At 40.0% G+C, this 22,191-nt stretch overlaps 2 non-coding genes across 2 annotated transcripts; both read right to left on the bottom strand.

The window, feature by feature from the left end:
* Positions 1-2,836: 2,836 nt before the first annotated feature.
* On the bottom strand, positions 2,837-2,940 carry LOC112788401 (small nucleolar RNA R71). The gene has a single exon (XR_003195766.1). It is a non-coding gene; the product is annotated as a small nucleolar RNA R71 (small nucleolar RNA).
* Positions 2,941-10,906: 7,966 nt separating this feature from the next.
* Positions 10,907-11,010, bottom strand: LOC112788400 (small nucleolar RNA R71). Its single transcript, XR_003195765.1, has one exon. It is a non-coding gene; the product is annotated as a small nucleolar RNA R71 (small nucleolar RNA).
* Between the last annotated feature and the right edge of the window lie 11,181 nt (positions 11,011-22,191).

Raw genomic sequence — 22,191 nt, 5'->3', positions numbered from 1 at the left:
TGAAAAGCCTCACTTAAGGAGCATTCCACGTTTAACCTCCAGTTTGACCTCAAACTGGAGGTTAAACGCCAGAATGAGTATGCCACCCAGGGAGGAGTTCCACGTTTAACCTCCAGTTTGACCTCAAACTGGAGGTTAAACGCCAGAACCAGGAAGAGTACCAGGGAGCCATTCCACGTTTAAGCTCCAGTTTGACTCAAACTGGAGCTTAAACGTGTTCGATAGCTTTTCTACTCCAGGGTTGCTCTCTCCATCTCCACGTTTAACCTCCAGTTTGACCGCAAACTGGAGGTTAAACGTGTTCGACACCTCCAGGGCCACCATTCCAAGCTTCCACGTTTAACCTCCAGTTTGACCTCAAACTGGAGGTTAAACGTGTTCGACCTCCAGTATGCCTCCACCCTTTTCCACGTTTAACCTCCAGTTTGACCTCAAACTGGAGGTTAAACGTGTTCGACCTCCAGGGCTGCCTTTCCTATCTCCACGTTTAAGCTTCAGTTTAACCTTAAACTGAAGCTTAAACGTGTTCGACTACATGACTCTCCAGGGCTACCTTCTTCCATTTCCACGTTTAAGCTTCAGTTTAACCTTAACTGAAGCTTAAACGTGCTTCTACAAAAGGCCTCACTGGAAGTGTCTGGCGTTTAAGCTGCAGTTTAAGCTTAAACTACAACTTAAACGCCACTCTTGGAAAAGGTTTCTGGGCCAAAAATATTGTGATTTAAGTTAGTCTTTGAGCACAAATATTAACTTAAACTTACTTTGGTATGAAACCCAATTGAATATCATGGTTTATGGGATTGGGCCTGAAGGATTGATGAGTTTGAAATCTCAATTTATTGAGTCATGTGTCATTATTTGATTATCACTAAATTGGCTCAATAAATGTTACAGGATTTGGATCAACAACCTCATCAAGGTTATGGATCATAAACCCAAGGCAAAAGGAAAGCAAGGAGAGGCCTCAAAGCCCAAGAAGCACAACTGAAGCTCAATATAGAAAGTGTATAAATAGGATAAAAGTTAAGTTAGAGAGGACTTTTACTTTGACTTTTAGCTAGTTTTCCTTTTCTTTGTAATTGAATTCAGAGCTATGATTCACTAAACCCCCTTTCATTGGGTTAGGGAGCTCTATTGTAATTCAATGAATCAATAATAGTTTATCTTCTTCTTCAATCTTTTCTCTTGAATTTTGTTAGAAAGCTTCTCGATCTAATTCCATTGAGTAGTTGTCTTGGGAAAGAAACTACTCATACTTGGAATCCTTCGGAGCCTTGGGAAAGGAATGGAGGATTCATGCTAGAGAAGCTTTCTCACAGTGGATTGGATTGGGGTTTGGATGGATATTGTGACATGTAATCCTACCAAATTGTGGTTCATGAAATTGTGTGGTATAATCAGTGATCAAGCATCATCTCTTCTTATGAACATTTAAACCAAGGGATTGGGAATTTGTTTGTTTTTAGAGAGCATTGGTGAGCCAAGGAATTGGGATCCAATCATATAAGATTGCCAAGCAAAATTTAATGAACGCATTGGTTGAGGAAGAGATAAACATGTTTTGATTCGGAGATCTCAATATCTCCTATAACCCAATGAATTCCCCAATTCTGATTTCCACTTTCTCTTTACATTCTGCTACTCAATTCATGCAATCACCCCCATTCCCTTTTAATTTCAGCAATTTAGTTTCTGCTCTTTAATTCATGCAATTTAAGATTCCGCCATTTCAATTTCTTGTCATTTACTTTTCCCGCCACTTTTACATTCCGCAATACTCATCTCAATCTTGATTCCGCTCAACTAGAACACACTTCTAATCCGAATTGCTCACTCAACCAATCCTTGTGGGATTCGACCTCACTCTATTGTGAGTTTTTACTTGACGATAACCGGTGCACTTGCCGGAAGGAATTTTGCCGATCGTGCAATTTCCTAAATCGTAGCATAACACGTTTATGCGCATCAAGTTTATGGCGCCGTTGCCGGGGATTGGTTTTCGATTGACAATTCTCAAATTGGAAGCTAACTAGATTGAGCAATTTTCTCTTGCTTTGTTAATTCTGTTCAAGATACTTGTTGAACTTTAATTCCTGCACTTGGTTACATGCTTTCCTTCTTTATGCCTTTAAACTCATGCAACTAACTCACTGACTCACTAACTGTTTGAATTAATTCCTCAATTGAGCTAACCATACTCTTCCATTAACCAAGAGTATTTCACTTGTTTGTGTTTGAGCTGTGATCTTGTATGACAGGTAGGAGAGGAGAGACATCAACTCCTCCATATACCGAACCAGAGAGGACCCTTCATAGACTTAGAAGGGAAGCAAGAGGGAAGAGAGTAGTGGGAGAAGAGGAATCTGAAGGAGAATCTGAGGACAATTTTGAGGAAGCTTTAGATCTCAACATGGATAGAGAAGTTCACAACCATGAGAGAGCTGATGGAAACGATGCCATCCCTGAGAGGAGGGTTCTTAGTTCATACATAAACCCAACCTCTGGGAATTGTGGTAGTAGCATCCAGAAACCACCCATTCAGGCCAACAATTTTGAGCTCAAGCCACAGCTAATATCACTTGTGGAAAATCATTGTTCCTTTGGAGGAAGTGCTAATGAAGACCCAAACCAACATCTCACAAAATTCCTGAGAATTTGTGACACTGTGAAGTCCAATGGAGTCCAGGAAGATGCCTATAAACTGCTTTTGTTCCCATTTTCACTTAGGGACAAAGCAGCTAAGTGGCTGGAATCATTCCCAAGGGGGAGTCTAACAACATGGGATGAGGTGGAAAGCAAGTTTCTGGCACGTTTCTACCCTCCACAAAAGGTCAATAGGCTTCGATCTGAGGTTCAGACTTTTAGACAACAAGATGGTGAAACTCTCTACGAGGCATGGGAGAGATTCAAGGACTTGACAAGGAAATGCCCACCAAACATGTTCCATGATTGGGTGCAACTGCACATCTTCTATGATGGGCTCTCTTATGAATCAAGGAAGGCTGTAGACCATTCATCAGGAGGTTCATTGAACAGGAAAAAGACTGTGGAAGAAGCCATTGAAGTGATCGAGACAGTAGCTGAGAATGAGTACTACTATGCATCAGAAAGGCACAACACTAAGGGAGTCATGGAGCTGAACAATGTTGATACAATTCTAGCCCAAAACAAGGTGTTTGCCAAGCAACTAGCAGAGCTTACCAGGCAATTAGAAACAAAGCAAGTGGCTGCAATACACACACAAGATCAAGAGGAAGTAGGCATTGAAGGAGGTGATTGGGATGAGGCTAACTATGTGGGAAACCAACAAAGGCAATCATATGATCCACATTCCAACACTTACAACCCAGGCTGGAGAAACCACCCAAACTTTGGGTGGGGAAACCAACAAACCCAACCACAAAACCACAAACCTTACAACCACAACCAACAAAACAATTCCACATACCAAAACTCCAACCAAAGATCATACCAAGCCACACAAAACACTTACCCCCAATCATCATATCATGGCCAAGATAATCAACATACCCAACCTAATCCGAACCAACAATTTCAAGATCAATTCAACCGAATAGAAGGAATTATGGCAACCATGAGTCAAGACATCATTGAACTGAAGAGCTTCAGGGATGATGTGAGAACTACCTTAAGAAACCATGGTGAAAAACTCAAAAGGATGGAATCTCAAGTAGGAGAGCTATCTCAACAGGCACCCAAATCAACTGCAGTGTTCCCTAGTGACACAGAAAAGAATCCTAAAGGGGAACAAAAGAGAGTAAGATGGGAAGAATGCAAAGCCATCACCATAATGAAGGAAGTCTCAGAAGAAGAAGGAATCAGGCCCTCAGAGCAGGAACCAGAAATCTTGAAGGAAGGTGTGGAAGAAGTTAAGCAAGAAGGTGGAACTGAGCAAGCCAAGGAACTGCAAAAAGGCATGATGGAAATATACCAATCAAAAGCACCATTTCCTGAGAGGTTAGGAGGAGGTGAAAAAAGGAAAACCTACTCAAGGTTTCTAGAGACATTTAACTCTCTTCATGTCAATATTCCCTTTCTTGAGATTCTTCATCAAATGCCCACACACATCAAGTATTTAAAGGAATTGTTAAGCAAAAAAAGAGTTTTGAAGGGAGGACAAACAGTAACAATGAACAAAGAATGCAGTGCTCTCATCAAGAAGGACACACTCTCTAAGAAAACGGACCCAGGAAGTTTTCATATCCCTTGCATCATAGGGGAAACAAAAATTGACAGAGGATTCTGTGATCTAGGAGCTAGCATAAATGTGATGCCTCTAACTCTTATGAAGAGGCTACAACTGAATGAGGTGAGATCCACTGATGTAATCATACAACTGGCTGACAAAACTCAGAAGCAAGCTGAAGGGGTAGTTGAAAATGTGCTGGTGAAAGTGGGGGATTATTATTTCCCCACAGACTTTGTCATTGTGGACATGGAGGAAAGCTACTTACACCCTATCATTCTGGGCAGACCATTTCTAGCCACTACTAGAGCACTCATAGATGTAGAACAAGGAGAGCTAATTCTGAGAATACATGATGAACAGCTCATTTTCAAAGTCTTCAAACCTGCATCTGAGCCTGAACCAGAACCTGAAAAGCCTAAAGATGATAGTAGCCATCCGTGTTTGGAGGAAAGTAATCCAGCAGCTGAGACTCTAAAACAGTCATTGGAAGGCAAACAAGAGTTGCAAGAGTTAGAGCCACAAGAATCAGTGGAAACAGATCAGAAGGATCCTCCTGACATAAAGGTCAATGAAGAAATCCTCAAGAGAAAGGGAAGAGTGATAGGGAGATTGCCAAGAGGATGGAGAAACAAGAAAATTCCCACTGAAGGTTTTTCTCCGGGAGATAACGTGATATCAAGTCATTATCTGCCAATCCCACCTGGCCTCAAAACCATTCCTTCCCAGCTCCCTCAAGTGTTCACAATCAGGAAAGTTCTTTCTATGGAACATTTAGAGGTCATGAATGAATCAAGTGGGGACGTTTTCATAGTGAGAGGAGAGGACGTCAAGCACTACAATCCACCCTAACAAGGGACAACCGTCAAGCTAGTGACGTTAAAGAAGCGCTTCATGGGAGGCAACCCATGTTTTTAGTATCCTTAATCTTTAGTGCTTTGCTTTACATCTAATAAAGCATGGTTTCTTATGCATGAACTTGAATCCTCAGGACAACTATTGATTAAGTGCACTAAACCTTGCATGTAAATTACGATGGGTCTCTAAGTTTGGTGTGCTTGATGGCACTCCCAAATCTTACTCGAATTGAATTCCATCTTTCATTCAAGGTGCACAACCAAACATTAAGTTTGGTGTTCTTTTTGAACACAGTTTATGAAAAGCAAGAAGTTCCTCTGGATTTCAAAATTCATGACAAGTATACCATTCACATGTTTTAATACTTTGGTTTCAATTACTTAGGTTAGTCACTTTGTTTAGAATCAAAGAGCCAAGGTGACTATGATTTATTAGAATTATGCACACTCATTAAGGACAACCAATATGGATTTCATGTCATCGGGAGACCTAACACCTGAAGCTAAAGGGTGGTATGCAATAGTTAGGAGATCCATCCTACCCACTGCAAACTCTTCAGAAATAGTCCCTAAAAGAGCCATCTTGCTACATTGCATTATGGTTGGAGGAGAGATCAAAGTTCATAAACTCATTGCTGAACAGATACAAGAGTTTAGTGAGAAAAGTGACCCTGAATCCTGGCTCCACTTCCCTAGCACTATCATTAGACTATGCATCGATGCCCAAGTACCACTTGAGGATGAAAGACCTAATTGGCTATATCCTGGACTGGCCATAACTGCGCACAGAATGACTCTTGGCCCAACTCCTCCAAGACATACAAGAAGAAGAAATGAAGAAGGGCAACAAGTGGAAGCCGAGCAAGAAGTAGAACAAGAAAGACAGGAAGGAGAAGATAGAGAAGAAGAGCAAGAAGAGCAAGCAACTCCTGAAAGAAGACAACGAATTCCCAGAGACCCCATGGATATGAGCAGAATGCAGGAAATCATGGAAGGAATGTCTCAACAATACATGAGGTCTCAGGAGAGACAAGAGGACTTTCATCTAAAAATGATGGATATGCAAAGGAACTTTGAATCAAGATTCTTCGATCTGCAAAGGGAACAAAATTTACACTTACAGGAATCCTTCAGCCACATATGCCAACACCAAGATGCCAATGTCTTGGCAATCAAGGAAGCCACCACTTTACAGAATGCAAGATACTCAGTCCAAGCTGATTACAACATCAGTTCGCAAATCAAGCTTAACTACATAGGGGAACATCTACACAAGATGGACCCAGCATTCCCAGCTTATGATGAGTATTTCAAAGGGAGGAAAGAAGGAGAAATAAACAAGGCAATGATCCTTGAAAAAGGAGTGGAAGAAACGATGAAAAAAGCTGGATTCTGGAAAAAGCTCATAAGAAAAGACAAGGGAGGCACAAGTGGTCAAAAAGAGGCAGGAAGCAAGAAGAAGCAGGATCCCAAGAATTAAGAAGAACCAAGCAATAAATAAGAGGTGGTCTCGTTCCTTAATAATCAAATGATAATTGGTGAATTGTCTTTATGAACGTGTTTTCATCATAAGTCATTTAAGTGTTATGTGGAGTTTTTTTTTATGAGTCGTTTTTTTTAGTATGTGTGTTTGTTAATTGCTTTGAATAAAGTGAATGCCTAGATGTTTGGATATAACTTCACCTTCTTAAACAAGTGCGTGCCATGCTTGTTCTGTTTCCAAAAATAAAAGAAAAGTTTGAACAAAAGTAACTTGGCTAAATTAGTGACAAATCAAGTAGAATTAAGTGGTGGTATGCATGCTTGATTGTTTAGTCAGATCACTAAAATTAGAGTGTAGAATTATCATTTTTTTATGTAGAAAGTGAACATTGTCTATGGATCTTGATGAATAAATGTCTTTGGCCATGAAAAAGAAAGAAAAAGAAAAAGAAAAAGCCACGGAAAAAGGCAACCAAAAAGCAAAAAAAAATTGAGAAAATAAGCTAGGTACCAATGGTTTGAACTTCTGAGACAAATGCCTGTGGTGTTTATGTATTAAGGATATGCTTGGATGAATAGGTTCTGAGGAGTGTTTCAACACTTGGTAACTTGGGTTAACTAACCCGGGATTATCAACCAAAAGTCCATTATCAAGAGCAACCTAAATACAAAACATTTAGTCACACAAAGAGGTGCTGGGCACCAATGTCTCAAGAAGAAATGTGAACTAAAATGCCTAAGGTGGATATGTGTAGTGCACTGATAAGAAAAAGAAAATGCCAAAGGCTTGTGCAACACATGACACTAAGCAAACAAGGAGCAAAAGAAGCTCTAAGAAAAAGAAAAGAAAAACAAAGAAGAGAAAAGTGCCAAAGACATAAGAATAACAAGAGGCCATAGCAATTTTTGATGGATGCAATGAAAAAGTGATAATCATACCTGATAAGTATGAAAAAGTGATGCTGCAACTTTCTGCATAAAACCCTTCTGATGAACTTCAAATGCTTGCTAATATAGCCAATGTAATTGCTTTCTGTTTCATACTTTCTTCTCAAATAACTCAGGACTTGCTTAGGGACAAGCAAGTATTAAGTTTGGTGTTGTGATGCCAAGGCATCATAGGCTAGTTTCACTAGCATTTTTCTGTTAGTTTTAGTTGTTTTATGCATTTTCTTGAGCTTAAAGTAACCAAAAATGGTTAAATGAAGAACAAAGTAATGAACCATCCAAACAATATGATTTTGATGCAAATTCCATGAGTTTTAGTTATATTACTTAAAAGCTATGAATGAAAGATTTCTCATGAAATTTTGCAAGACTTTGATGCAATTGTTTGGATGATTTCAGGGAAGAAGAGGCTAAGCAAGGAAGCAACAAAATCAATAAAGGAAGCTTGAATATCACATGTGGAGTTTAAGTTCCAGTTTAAGCCTAAACTGGAGCTTAAACGCCAAAATCATGAAGGATAAGAAATGCTGGGATTGAAGTTTAACCTCCAGTTTGACTGGAGGTTAAACGCCAGAATGAAAAGCCTCACTTAAGGAGCATTCCACGTTTAACCTCCAGTTTGACCTCAAACTGGAGGTTAAACGCCAGAATGAGTATGCCACCCAGGGAGGAGTTCCACGTTTAACCTCCAGTTTGACCTCAAACTGGAGGTTAAACGCCAGAACCAGGAAGAGTACCAGGGAGCCATTCCACGTTTAAGCTCCAGTTTGACTCAAACTGGAGCTTAAACGTGTTCGATAGCTTTTCTACTCCAGGGTTGCTCTCTCCATCTCCACGTTTAACCTCCAGTTTGACCGCAAACTGGAGGTTAAACGTGTTCGACACCTCCAGGGCCACCATTCCAAGCTTCCACGTTTAACCTCCAGTTTGACCTCAAACTGGAGGTTAAACGTGTTCGACCTCCAGTATGCCTCCACCCTTTTCCACGTTTAACCTCCAGTTTGACCTCAAACTGGAGGTTAAACGTGTTCGACCTCCAGGGCTGCCTTTCCTATCTCCACGTTTAAGCTTCAGTTTAACCTTAAACTGAAGCTTAAACGTGTTCGACTACATGACTCTCCAGGGCTACCTTCTTCCATTTCCACGTTTAAGCTTCAGTTTAACCTTAACTGAAGCTTAAACGTGCTTCTACAAAAGGCCTCACTGGAAGTGTCTGGCGTTTAAGCTGCAGTTTAAGCTTAAACTACAACTTAAACGCCACTCTTGGAAAAGGTTTCTGGGCCAAAAATATTGTGATTTAAGTTAGTCTTTGAGCACAAATATTAACTTAAACTTACTTTGGTATGAAACCCAATTGAATATCATGGTTTATGGGATTGGGCCTGAAGGATTGATGAGTTTGAAATCTCAATTTATTGAGTCATGTGTCATTATTTGATTATCACTAAATTGGCTCAATAAATGTTACAGGATTTGGATCAACAACCTCATCAAGGTTATGGATCATAAACCCAAGGCAAAAGGAAAGCAAGGAGAGGCCTCAAAGCCCAAGAAGCACAACTGAAGCTCAATATAGAAAGTGTATAAATAGGATAAAAGTTAAGTTAGAGAGGACTTTTACTTTGACTTTTAGCTAGTTTTCCTTTTCTTTGTAATTGAATTCAGAGCTATGATTCACTAAACCCCCTTTCATTGGGTTAGGGAGCTCTATTGTAATTCAATGAATCAATAATAGTTTATCTTCTTCTTCAATCTTTTCTCTTGAATTTTGTTAGAAAGCTTCTCGATCTAATTCCATTGAGTAGTTGTCTTGGGAAAGAAACTACTCATACTTGGAATCCTTCGGAGCCTTGGGAAAGGAATGGAGGATTCATGCTAGAGAAGCTTTCTCACAGTGGATTGGATTGGGGTTTGGATGGATATTGTGACATGTAATCCTACCAAATTGTGGTTCATGAAATTGTGTGGTATAATCAGTGATCAAGCATCATCTCTTCTTATGAACATTTAAACCAAGGGATTGGGAATTTGTTTGTTTTTAGAGAGCATTGGTGAGCCAAGGAATTGGGATCCAATCATATAAGATTGCCAAGCAAAATTTAATGAACGCATTGGTTGAGGAAGAGATAAACATGTTTTGATTCGGAGATCTCAATATCTCCTATAACCCAATGAATTCCCCAATTCTGATTTCCACTTTCTCTTTACATTCTGCTACTCAATTCATGCAATCACCCCCATTCCCTTTTAATTTCAGCAATTTAGTTTCTGCTCTTTAATTCATGCAATTTAAGATTCTGCCATTTCAATTTCTTGTCATTTACTTTTCCCGCCACTTTTACATTCCGCAATACTCATCTCAATCTTGATTCCGCTCAACTAGAACACACTTCTAATCCGAATTGCTCACTCAACCAATCCTTGTGGGATTCGACCTCACTCTATTGTGAGTTTTTACTTGACGATAACCGGTGCACTTGCCGGAAGGAATTTTGCCGATCGTGCAATTTCCTAAATCGTAGCATAACACGTTTATGCGCATCAAGTTTATGGCGCCGTTGCCGGGGATTGGTTTTCGATTGACAATTCTCAAATTGGAAGCTAACTAGATTGAGCAATTTTCTCTTGCTTTGTTAATTCTGTTCAAGATACTTGTTGAACTTTAATTCCTGCACTTGGTTACATGCTTTCCTTCTTTATGCCTTTAAACTCATGCAACTAACTCACTGACTCACTAACTGTTTGAATTAATTCCTCAATTGAGCTAACCATACTCTTCCATTAACCAAGAGTATTTCACTTGTTTGTGTTTGAGCTGTGATCTTGTATGACAGGTAGGAGAGGAGAGACATCAACTCCTCCATATACCGAACCAGAGAGGACCCTTCATAGACTTAGAAGGGAAGCAAGAGGGAAGAGAGTAGTGGGAGAAGAGGAATCTGAAGGAGAATCTGAGGACAATTTTGAGGAAGCTTTAGATCTCAACATGGATAGAGAAGTTCACAACCATGAGAGAGCTGATGGAAACGATGCCATCCCTGAGAGGAGGGTTCTTAGTTCATACATAAACCCAACCTCTGGGAATTGTGGTAGTAGCATCCAGAAACCACCCATTCAGGCCAACAATTTTGAGCTCAAGCCACAGCTAATATCACTTGTGGAAAATCATTGTTCCTTTGGAGGAAGTGCTAATGAAGACCCAAACCAACATCTCACAAAATTCCTGAGAATTTGTGACACTGTGAAGTCCAATGGAGTCCAGGAAGATGCCTATAAACTGCTTTTGTTCCCATTTTCACTTAGGGACAAAGCAGCTAAGTGGCTGGAATCATTCCCAAGGGGGAGTCTAACAACATGGGATGAGGTGGAAAGCAAGTTTCTGGCACGTTTCTACCCTCCACAAAAGGTCAATAGGCTTCGATCTGAGGTTCAGACTTTTAGACAACAAGATGGTGAAACTCTCTACGAGGCATGGGAGAGATTCAAGGACTTGACAAGGAAATGCCCACCAAACATGTTCCATGATTGGGTGCAACTGCACATCTTCTATGATGGGCTCTCTTATGAATCAAGGAAGGCTGTAGACCATTCATCAGGAGGTTCATTGAACAGGAAAAAGACTGTGGAAGAAGCCATTGAAGTGATCGAGACAGTAGCTGAGAATGAGTACTACTATGCATCAGAAAGGCACAACACTAAGGGAGTCATGGAGCTGAACCATGTTGATACAATTCTAGCCCAAAACAAGGTGTTTGCCAAGCAACTAGCAGAGCTTACCAGGCAATTAGAAACAAAGCAAGTGGCTGCAATACACACACAAGATCAAGAGGAAGTAGGCATTGAAGGAGGTGATTGGGATGAGGCTAACTATGTGGGAAACCAACAAAGGCAATCATATGATCCACATTCCAACACTTACAACCCAGGCTGGAGAAACCACCCAAACTTTGGGTGGGGAAACCAACAAACCCAACCACAAAACCACAAACCTTACAACCACAACCAACAAAACAATTCCACATACCAAAACTCCAACCAAAGATCATACCAAGCCACACAAAACACTTACCCCAATCATCATATCATGGCCAAGATAATCAACATACCCAACCTAATCCGAACCAACAATTTCAAGATCAATTCAACCGAATAGAAGGAATTATGGCAACCATGAGTCAAGACATCATTGAACTGAAGAGCTTCAGGGATGATGTGAGAACTACCTTAAGAAACCATGGTGAAAAACTCAAAAGGATGGAATCTCAAGTAGGAGAGCTATCTCAACAGGCACCCAAATCAACTGCAGTGTTCCCTAGTGACACAGAAAAGAATCCTAAAGGGGAACAAAAGAGAGTAAGATGGGAAGAATGCAAAGCCATCACCATAATGAAGGAAGTCTCAGAAGAAGAAGGAATCAGGCCCTCAGAGCAGGAACCAGAAATCTTGAAGGAAGGTGTGGAAGAAGTTAAGCAAGAAGGTGGAACTGAGCAAGCCAAGGAACTGCAAAAAGGCATGATGGAAATATACCAATCAAAAGCACCATTTCCTGAGAGGTTAGGAGGAGGTGAAAAAAGGAAAACCTACTCAAGGTTTCTAGAGACATTTAACTCTCTTCATGTCAATATTCCCTTTCTTGAGATTCTTCATCAAATGCCCACACACATCAAGTATTTAAAGGAATTGTTAAGCAAAAAAAGAGTTTTGAAGGGAGGACAAACAGTAACAATGAACAAAGAATGCAGTGCTCTCATCAAGAAGGACACACTCTCTAAGAAAACGGACCCAGGAAGTTTTCATATCCCTTGCATCATAGGGGAAACAAAAATTGACAGAGGATTCTGTGATCTAGGAGCTAGCATAAATGTGATGCCTCTAACTCTTATGAAGAGGCTACAACTGAATGAGGTGAGATCCACTGATGTAATCATACAACTGGCTGACAAAACTCAGAAGCAAGCTGAAGGGGTAGTTGAAAATGTGCTGGTGAAAGTGGGGGATTATTATTTCCCCACAGACTTTGTCATTGTGGACATGGAGGAAAGCTACTTACACCCTATCATTCTGGGCAGACCATTTCTAGCCACTACTAGAGCACTCATAGATGTAGAACAAGGAGAGCTAATTCTGAGAATACATGATGAACAGCTCATTTTCAAAGTCTTCAAACCTGCATCTGAGCCTGAACCAGAACCTGAAAAGCCTAAAGATGATAGTAGCCATCCGTGTTTGGAGGAAAGTAATCCAGCAGCTGAGACTCTAAAACAGTCATTGGAAGGCAAACAAGAGTTGCAAGAGTTAGAGCCACAAGAATCAGTGGAAACAGATCAGAAGGATCCTCCTGACATAAAGGTCAATGAAGAAATCCTCAAGAGAAAGGGAAGAGTGATAGGGAGATTGCCAAGAGGATGGAGAAACAAGAAAATTCCCACTGAAGGTTTTTCTCCGGGAGATAACGTGATATCAAGTCATTATCTGCCAATCCCACCTGGCCTCAAAACCATTCCTTCCCAGCTCCCTCAAGTGTTCACAATCAGGAAAGTTCTTTCTATGGAACATTTAGAGGTCATGAATGAATCAAGTGGGGACGTTTTCATAGTGAGAGGAGAGGACGTCAAGCACTACAATCCACCCTAACAAGGGACAACCGTCAAGCTAGTGACGTTAAAGAAGCGCTTCATGGGAGGCAACCCATGTTTTTAGTATCCTTAATCTTTAGTGCTTTGCTTTACATCTAATAAAGCATGGTTTCTTATGCATGAACTTGAATCCTCAGGACAACTATTGATTAAGTGCACTAAACCTTGCATGTAAATTACGATGGGTCTCTAAGTTTGGTGTGCTTGATGGCACTCCCAAATCTTACTCGAATTGAATTCCATCTTTCATTCAAGGTGCACAACCAAACATTAAGTTTGGTGTTCTTTTTGAACACAGTTTATGAAAAGCAAGAAGTTCCTCTGGATTTCAAAATTCATGACAAGTATACCATTCACATGTTTTAATACTTTGGTTTCAATTACTTAGGTTAGTCACTTTGTTTAGAATCAAAGAGCCAAGGTGACTATGATTTATTAGAATTATGCACACTCATTAAGGACAACCAATATGGATTTCATGTCATCGGGAGACCTAACACCTGAAGCTAAAGGGTGGTATGCAATAGTTAGGAGATCCATCCTACCCACTGCAAACTCTTCAGAAATAGTCCCTAAAAGAGCCATCTTGCTACATTGCATTATGGTTGGAGGAGAGATCAAAGTTCATAAACTCATTGCTGAACAGATACAAGAGTTTAGTGAGAAAAGTGACCCTGAATCCTGGCTCCACTTCCCTAGCACTATCATTAGACTATGCATCGATGCCCAAGTACCACTTGAGGATGAAAGACCTAATTGGCTATATCCTGGACTGGCCATAACTGCGCACAGAATGACTCTTGGCCCAACTCCTCCAAGACATACAAGAAGAAGAAATGAAGAAGGGCAACAAGTGGAAGCCGAGCAAGAAGTAGAACAAGAAAGACAGGAAGGAGAAGATAGAGAAGAAGAGCAAGAAGAGCAAGCAACTCCTGAAAGAAGACAACGAATTCCCAGAGACCCCATGGATATGAGCAGAATGCAGGAAATCATGGAAGGAATGTCTCAACAATACATGAGGTCTCAGGAGAGACAAGAGGACTTTCATCTAAAAATGATGGATATGCAAAGGAACTTTGAATCAAGATTCTTCGATCTGCAAAGGGAACAAAATTTACACTTACAGGAATCCTTCAGCCACATATGCCAACACCAAGATGCCAATGTCTTGGCAATCAAGGAAGCCACCACTTTACAGAATGCAAGATACTCAGTCCAAGCTGATTACAACATCAGTTCGCAAATCAAGCTTAACTACATAGGGGAACATCTACACAAGATGGACCCAGCATTCCCAGCTTATGATGAGTATTTCAAAGGGAGGAAAGAAGGAGAAATAAACAAGGCAATGATCCTTGAAAAAGGAGTGGAAGAAACGATGAAAAAAGCTGGATTCTGGAAAAAGCTCATAAGAAAAGACAAGGGAGGCACAAGTGGTCAAAAAGAGGCAGGAAGCAAGAAGAAGCAGGATCCCAAGAATTAAGAAGAACCAAGCAATAAATAAGAGGTGGTCTCGTTCCTTAATAATCAAATGATAATTGGTGAATTGTCTTTATGAACGTGTTTTCATCATAAGTCATTTAAGTGTTATGTGGAGTTTTTTTTTATGAGTCGTTTTTTTTAGTATGTGTGTTTGTTAATTGCTTTGAATAAAGTGAATGCCTAGATGTTTGGATATAACTTCACCTTCTTAAACAAGTGCGTGCCATGCTTGTTCTGTTTCCAAAAATAAAAGAAAAGTTTGAACAAAAGTAACTTGGCTAAATTAGTGACAAATCAAGTAGAATTAAGTGGTGGTATGCATGCTTGATTGTTTAGTCAGATCACTAAAATTAGAGTGTAGAATTATCATTTTTTTATGTAGAAAGTGAACATTGTCTATGGATCTTGATGAATAAATGTCTTTGGCCATGAAAAAGAAAGAAAAAGAAAAAGAAAAAGCCACGGAAAAAGGCAACCAAAAAGCAAAAAAAAATTGAGAAAATAAGCTAGGTACCAATGGTTTGAACTTCTGAGACAAATGCCTGTGGTGTTTATGTATTAAGGATATGCTTGGATGAATAGGTTCTGAGGAGTGTTTCAACACTTGGTAACTTGGGTTAACTAACCCGGGATTATCAACCAAAAGTCCATTATCAAGAGCAACCTAAATACAAAACATTTAGTCACACAAAGAGGTGCTGGGCACCAATGTCTCAAGAAGAAATGTGAACTAAAATGCCTAAGGTGGATATGTGTAGTGCACTGATAAGAAAAAGAAAATGCCAAAGGCTTGTGCAACACATGACACTAAGCAAACAAGGAGCAAAAGAAGCTCTAAGAAAAAGAAAAGAAAAACAAAGAAGAGAAAAGTGCCAAAGACATAAGAATAACAAGAGGCCATAGCAATTTTTGATGGATGCAATGAAAAAGTGATAATCATACCTGATAAGTATGAAAAAGTGATGCTGCAACTTTCTGCATAAAACCCTTCTGATGAACTTCAAATGCTTGCTAATATAGCCAATGTAATTGCTTTCTGTTTCATACTTTCTTCTCAAATAACTCAGGACTTGCTTAGGGACAAGCAAGTATTAAGTTTGGTGTTGTGATGCCAAGGCATCATAGGCTAGTTTCACTAGCATTTTTCTGTTAGTTTTAGTTGTTTTATGCATTTTCTTGAGCTTAAAGTAACCAAAAATGGTTAAATGAAGAACAAAGTAATGAACCATCCAAACAATATGATTTTGATGCAAATTCCATGAGTTTTAGTTATATTACTTAAAAGCTATGAATGAAAGATTTCTCATGAAATTTTGCAAGACTTTGATGCAATTGTTTGGATGATTTCAGGGAAGAAGAGGCTAAGCAAGGAAGCAACAAAATCAATAAAGGAAGCTTGAATATCACATGTGGAGTTTAAGTTCCAGTTTAAGCCTAAACTGGAGCTTAAACGCCAAAATCATGAAGGATAAGAAATGCTGGGATTGAAGTTTAACCTCCAGTTTGACTTCAAACTGGAGGTTAAACGCCAGAATGAAAAGCCTCACTTAAGGAGCATTCCACGTTTAACCTCCAGTTTGACCTCAAACTGGAGGTTAAACGCCAGAATGAGTATGCCACCCAGGGAGGAGTTCCACGTTTAACCTCCAGTTTGACCTCAAACTGGAGGTTAAACGCCAGAACCAGGAAGAGTACCAGGGAGCCATTCCACGTTTAAGCTCCAGTTTGACTCAAACTGGAGCTTAAACGTGTTCGATAGCTTTTCTACTCCAGGGTTGCTCTCTCCATCTCCACGTTTAACCTCCAGTTTGACCGCAAACTGGAGGTTAAACGTGTTCGACACCTCCAGGGCCACCATTCCAAGCTTCCACGTTTAACCTCCAGTTTGACCTCAAACTGGAGGTTAAACGTGTTCGACCTCCAGTATGCCTCCACCCTTTTCCACGTTTAACCTCCAGTTTGACCTCAAACTGGAGGTTAAACGTGTTCGACCTCCAGGGCTGCCTTTCCTATCTCCACGTTTAAGCTTCAGTTTAACCTTAAACTGAAGCTTAAACGTGTTCGACTACATGACTCTCCAGGGCTACCTTCTTCCATTTCCACGTTTAAGCTTCAGTTTAACCTTAACTGAAGCTTAAACGTGCTTCTACAAAAGGCCTCACTGGAAGTGTCTGGCGTTTAAGCTGCAGTTTAAGCTTAAACTACAACTTAAACGCCACTCTTGGAAAAGGTTTCTGGGCCAAAAATATTGTGATTTAAGTTAGTCTTTGAGCACAAATATTAACTTAAACTTACTTTGGTATGAAACCCAATTGAATATCATGGTTTATGGGATTGGGCCTGAAGGATTGATGAGTTTGAAATCTCAATTTATTGAGTCATGTGTCATTATTTGATTATCACTAAATTGGCTCAATAAATGTTACAGGATTTGGATCAACAACCTCATCAAGGTTATGGATCATAAACCCAAGGCAAAAGGAAAGCAAGGAGAGGCCTCAAAGCCCAAGAAGCACAACTGAAGCTCAATATAGAAAGTGTATAAATAGGATAGAAGTTAAGTTAGAGAGGACTTTTACTTTGACTTTTAGCTAGTTTTCCTTTTCTTTGTAATTGAATTCAGAGCTATGATTCACTAAACCCCCTTTCATTGGGTTAGGGAGCTCTATTGTAATTCAATGAATCAATAATAGTTTATCTTCTTCTTCAATCTTTTCTCTTGAATTTTGTTAGAAAGCTTCTCGATCTAATTCCATTGAGTAGTTGTCTTGGGAAAGAAACTACTCATACTTGGAATCCTTCGGAGCCTTGGGAAAGGAATGGAGGATTCATGCTAGAGAAGCTTTCTCACAGTGGATTGGATTGGGGTTTGGATGGATATTGTGACATGTAATCCTACCAAATTGTGGTTCATGAAATTGTGTGGTATAATCAGTGATCAAGCATCATCTCTTCTTATGAACATTTAAACCAAGGGATTGGGAATTTGTTTGTTTTTAGAGAGCATTGGTGAGCCAAGGAATTGGGATCCAATCATATAAGATTGCCAAGCAAAATTTAATGAACGCATTGGTTGAGGAAGAGATAAACATGTTTTGATTCGGAGATCTCAATATCTCCTATAACCCAATGAATTCCCCAATTCTGATTTCCACTTTCTCTTTACATTCTGCTACTCAATTCATGCAATCACCCCCATTCCCTTTTAATTTCAGCAATTTAGTTTCTGCTCTTTAATTCATGCAATTTAAGATTCCGCCATTTCAATTTCTTGTCATTTACTTTTCCCGCCACTTTTACATTCCGCAATACTCATCTCAATCTTGATTCCGCTCAACTAGAACACACTTCTAATCCGAATTGCTCACTCAACCAATCCTTGTGGGATTCGACCTCACTCTATTGTGAGTTTTTACTTGACGATAACCGGTGCACTTGCCGGAAGGAATTTTGCCGATCGTGCAATTTCCTAAATCGTAGCATAACACGTTTATGCGCATCACTTGACACCTCAAGATCTGTGGACCTCACAGGATCACCTCAGGATCTGTGGACCCCACAGGATCCCCACCTACCTCATCATCTCTCTTCCCATTTATGATCATCCCTTCTGTTATCCATTTACCACTCACATCCATACACCCACTACCTTCAAAATTCAACATCTCTCTCCCACCCAATCCCACCCATATGGCCGAATACACACTCCCATCCATCTCCTCCATATCTTCTTCATTCTTTCTTCTTTTTCTCGAGGGCGAGCAACATTCTAAGTTTGGTGTGGTAAAAGCATAGCTTTTTTGTTTTTTTCCATAACCATTGATGGCACCTAAGGCCAGAGAAACCTCTAGAAAGAGGAAAGGGAAGACAAAAGCTTCCATCAAGGGTCTATAGCTCAGTGGTAGAACATTTGACTGCAAATCAAGAGATCCCTGAGATACCTCAGGGGATACATTTTCTTCCACACAATTATTGGAAGCAACTAAGGGTGGAACATCAAGAGCACTCCATCATCCTTCATGAAATCAAAGAAGATCTAAAAGCAATGAAGGAGGAGCAGCAAAGACAAGGAAGAGACATAGAAGAGCTCAAGGACATCACTAAGGTGGACTCATTCCTTGTTCTTACTTTCTCTGTTTTTTGTTTTCTATGTTATGGTGCTTATCTATGTTTGTGTCTTCATTACATGATCATTAGTAGTTAGTAACTTTGTCTTAAAGATATGAATGTCCTATGAATCCATCACCTCTCTTAAAAGAAAAATGTTTTAATTCAAAAGAACAAGAAGTACATGAGTTTCGAATTTATCCTTGAACTTAGCTTAATTATACTGATGTGGTGACAATGCTTCTTGTTTTCTGAATGAATGCCTGAACAGTGCATATGTCTTTTGAAGTTGTTATTTAAGAATGTTAAATATGTTGGCTCTTGAAAGAATGATGACTAGGAAACATGTTATTTGATAATCTGAAAACTCATAAAAATGATTCTTGAAGCAAGAAAAAGCAGCAAAGAACAAAGCTTGCAGAAAAAAAAAAAAGAAGAGGCGAAAAAAAAAATAGAAAGAAAAAGAAAAAGCAAGCAGAAAAAGCCAATAACCCTTAAAACCAAAAGGCAAGGGAAATAAAAAGGATCCCAAGGCTTTGAGCATCAGTGGATAGGAGGGCCTAAAGGAATAAAATCCTGGTCTAAGCCGCTAAACCAAGCTGTCCCTATCCATGTGCTTGTGGCGTGTAGGTGTCAAGTGAAAACTTGAGACTGAGCGGTTAAAGTCAAGGTCCAAAGCAAAAAAAAAAAAAAAAAAAAAAAAACAAAGAGTGTGCTTAAGAACCCTGGACACCTCTAATTGGGGACTTTAGCAAAGCTAAGTCACAATCTGAAAAGGTTCACCCAATTATGTGTCTGTGGCATTTATGTATCCGGTGGTAATACTGGAAAACAAAGTGCTTAGGGCCACGGCCAAGACTCATAAAGAAGCTGTGTTCAAGAATCATCATACTGAAATAGGAGAGTCAATAACACTATTCGAAATCTGAAGTTCCTATAGATGCCAATCATTCTGAACCCCAATGGATAAAGTGAGATGCCAAAACTATTCAAGAGGCAAAAAGCTATAAGTCCCGCTCATATGATTGAAGTTCTGTTTCATTGATAGTTTGGAATTTGTAGTATATTCTCTTCTTTCTATCCTATTTGATTTTCAGTTGCTTGGGGACAAGCAACAATTTAAGTTTGGTGTTGTGATGAGCGGATAATTTATACGCTTTTTGGCATTGTTTTTAGTATGTTTTAAGTAGGATCTAGTTACTTTTAGGGATGTTTTCATTAGTTTTTATGTTAAATTCACATTTCTGGACTTTACTATGAGTTTGTGTGTTTTTCTGTGATTTCAGGTATTTTCTGGCTGAAATTGAGGGACTTGAGCAGAAATCAGATTCAGAGGTTGAAAAAGGACTGCTGATGCTGTTGGATTCTGACCTCCCTGCACTCAAAGTGGATTTTCTGGAACTACAGAACTCGAAATGGCGCGCTTCCAATTGCGTTGGAAAGTAGACATCCAGGGCTTTCCAGAAATATATAATAGTCCATACTTTGGCCAAGAATAGATGACGTAAACTGGCGTTTAACGCCAGCCTTCTGCCCAAATCTGGCGTCCAGCGCCAGAAAAGGATCCAAAACCAGAGTTGAACGCCCAAACTGGCACAAAAACTGGCGTTCAACTCCACAATTGGCCTCTGCACGTGCAACACTTAAGCTCAGCCCAAACACACACCAAGTGGGCCCCGGAAGTGGATTTATACATCAAATACTTACTCATGTAAACCCTAGTAGCTAGTTTATTATAAATAGGACCTCTTACTATTGTATTAGGCATCCTGGATTGTATTTTGATCCTGTGATCACGTTTTGGGGGCTGGCCATCTCGGCCATGCCTGGACCTTCACTTATGTATTTTCATACGGTAGAGTTTCTACACTCCATAGATTAAGGTGTGGAGCTCTGCTGTTCCTCAAAGATTAATGCAAAGTACTACTGTTTTCCATTCAATTCTTCTTATTTCTCTTCTAAGATATCCATTCGCACCCAAGAACATGATGAAGGTGATGATTATGTGTGACGCTCATCATCCTTCTCCCTTATGAACGCGTGCCTGACAAACACTTCTGTTCTACATGAATTAAGCTAGAATGAGTATCTCTTAGATCTCCTAACCAGAATCTTCGTGGCGTAAGCTAGAATGATGGCGGCATTCAAGAGAATCCGGAAGGTCTAAACCTTGTCTGTGGTATTCCGAGTAGGATTCAATGATTGAATGACTGTGACGAGCTCCTAACTCGCGATTGCAGGGCGTTAGTGACAGACGCAAAAGGATAGTAAATCCTATTCCAGCATGATCGAGAACCGACAGATGAATAGCCGTGCCGTGACAGGGTGCGTGAGCATATTATTCACTGAGAGGATAAGATGAAGCCATTGACAAGGGTGATGCCTCCAGACGATTAGCTGTGCCGTGACAGGGCATTGGATCATTTTCCCGTGAGATGACCGAAAGTAGCCATTGACAGTGGTGATGTATCACATAAAGCCAGCCATGGAAAGGAGTAAGACTGACTGGTCAAAAACTTGGTGCACGAAATTGTAATGTTACTGTTCACATTACTCTCTTACAATTTCGCACAACTAACCAGCAAGTGCACTGGGTCGTCCAAGTAATACCTTACGTGAGTAAGGGTCGAATCCCACAGAGATTGTTGGTTTGAAGCAATCTATGGTTATCTTGTAAATCTTAGTCAGGAAATCAATTATGTTTATCAGTTGAATTATGAATAACCAGTAGAGCATAAATTAAAAGTTACTTGTTGTGTAGTAATGGAGAATATGTTGGAGTTTTGGAGATGCTTTGTCTTCTGAATCTCTGCTTTCCTCTGTCTTCTGATTCACGCACGCACGTCCTCCTATGGCAAGCTGTGTGTTGGTGGATCACCGTTGTCAATGGCTACCTTCCATCCTTCCAGTGAAAACTACGCTCACGCGCTCTGTCACAGCACGGCTAATCACCGGTTGGTTCTCGATCCGGTTGGAATAGGATTTACTATCCTTTTGCATCTGTCACTAACGCCCAGCCTTCAGGAGTTTGAAGCTCGTCACAGTCATTCAATCCTTGAATCCTACTCGGAATACCACAGACAAGGTTTAGACTTTCCGGATTCTCATGAATGCTGCCATCAGTTCTAGCTTATACCACGGAGATTCTGATTAAAGAATCTAAGAGATACTCATTCAATCGGATATAGAACGGAGGTGGTTGTCAGGCACACGTTCATGGTTTGAGGAAGGTGATGAATGTCACAGATCATCACCTTCATCACAGTTAAGCGCGAATGAACATCTTAGATAGAAACAAGCGTGTTTGAATGGAAAACAGGAATACTTGCATTAATTCATTGAGACACAGCAGAGCTCCTCACCCCCAACAATGGGGTTTAGAGACTCATGCCGTCAGAGAATACAAAGTTTAGATCCGAAATGTCATGAGATACAAAATAAGTCTCTAAAAGTTGTTTAAATACTAAACTAG

This window comes from Arachis hypogaea, chromosome 20 (assembly GCF_003086295.3).
Source record: "Arachis hypogaea cultivar Tifrunner chromosome 20, arahy.Tifrunner.gnm2.J5K5, whole genome shotgun sequence".
Taxonomy (NCBI): Eukaryota; Viridiplantae; Streptophyta; class Magnoliopsida; order Fabales; family Fabaceae; genus Arachis; species Arachis hypogaea.
This window is presented reverse-complemented; position numbering and strand designations above follow the sequence as displayed.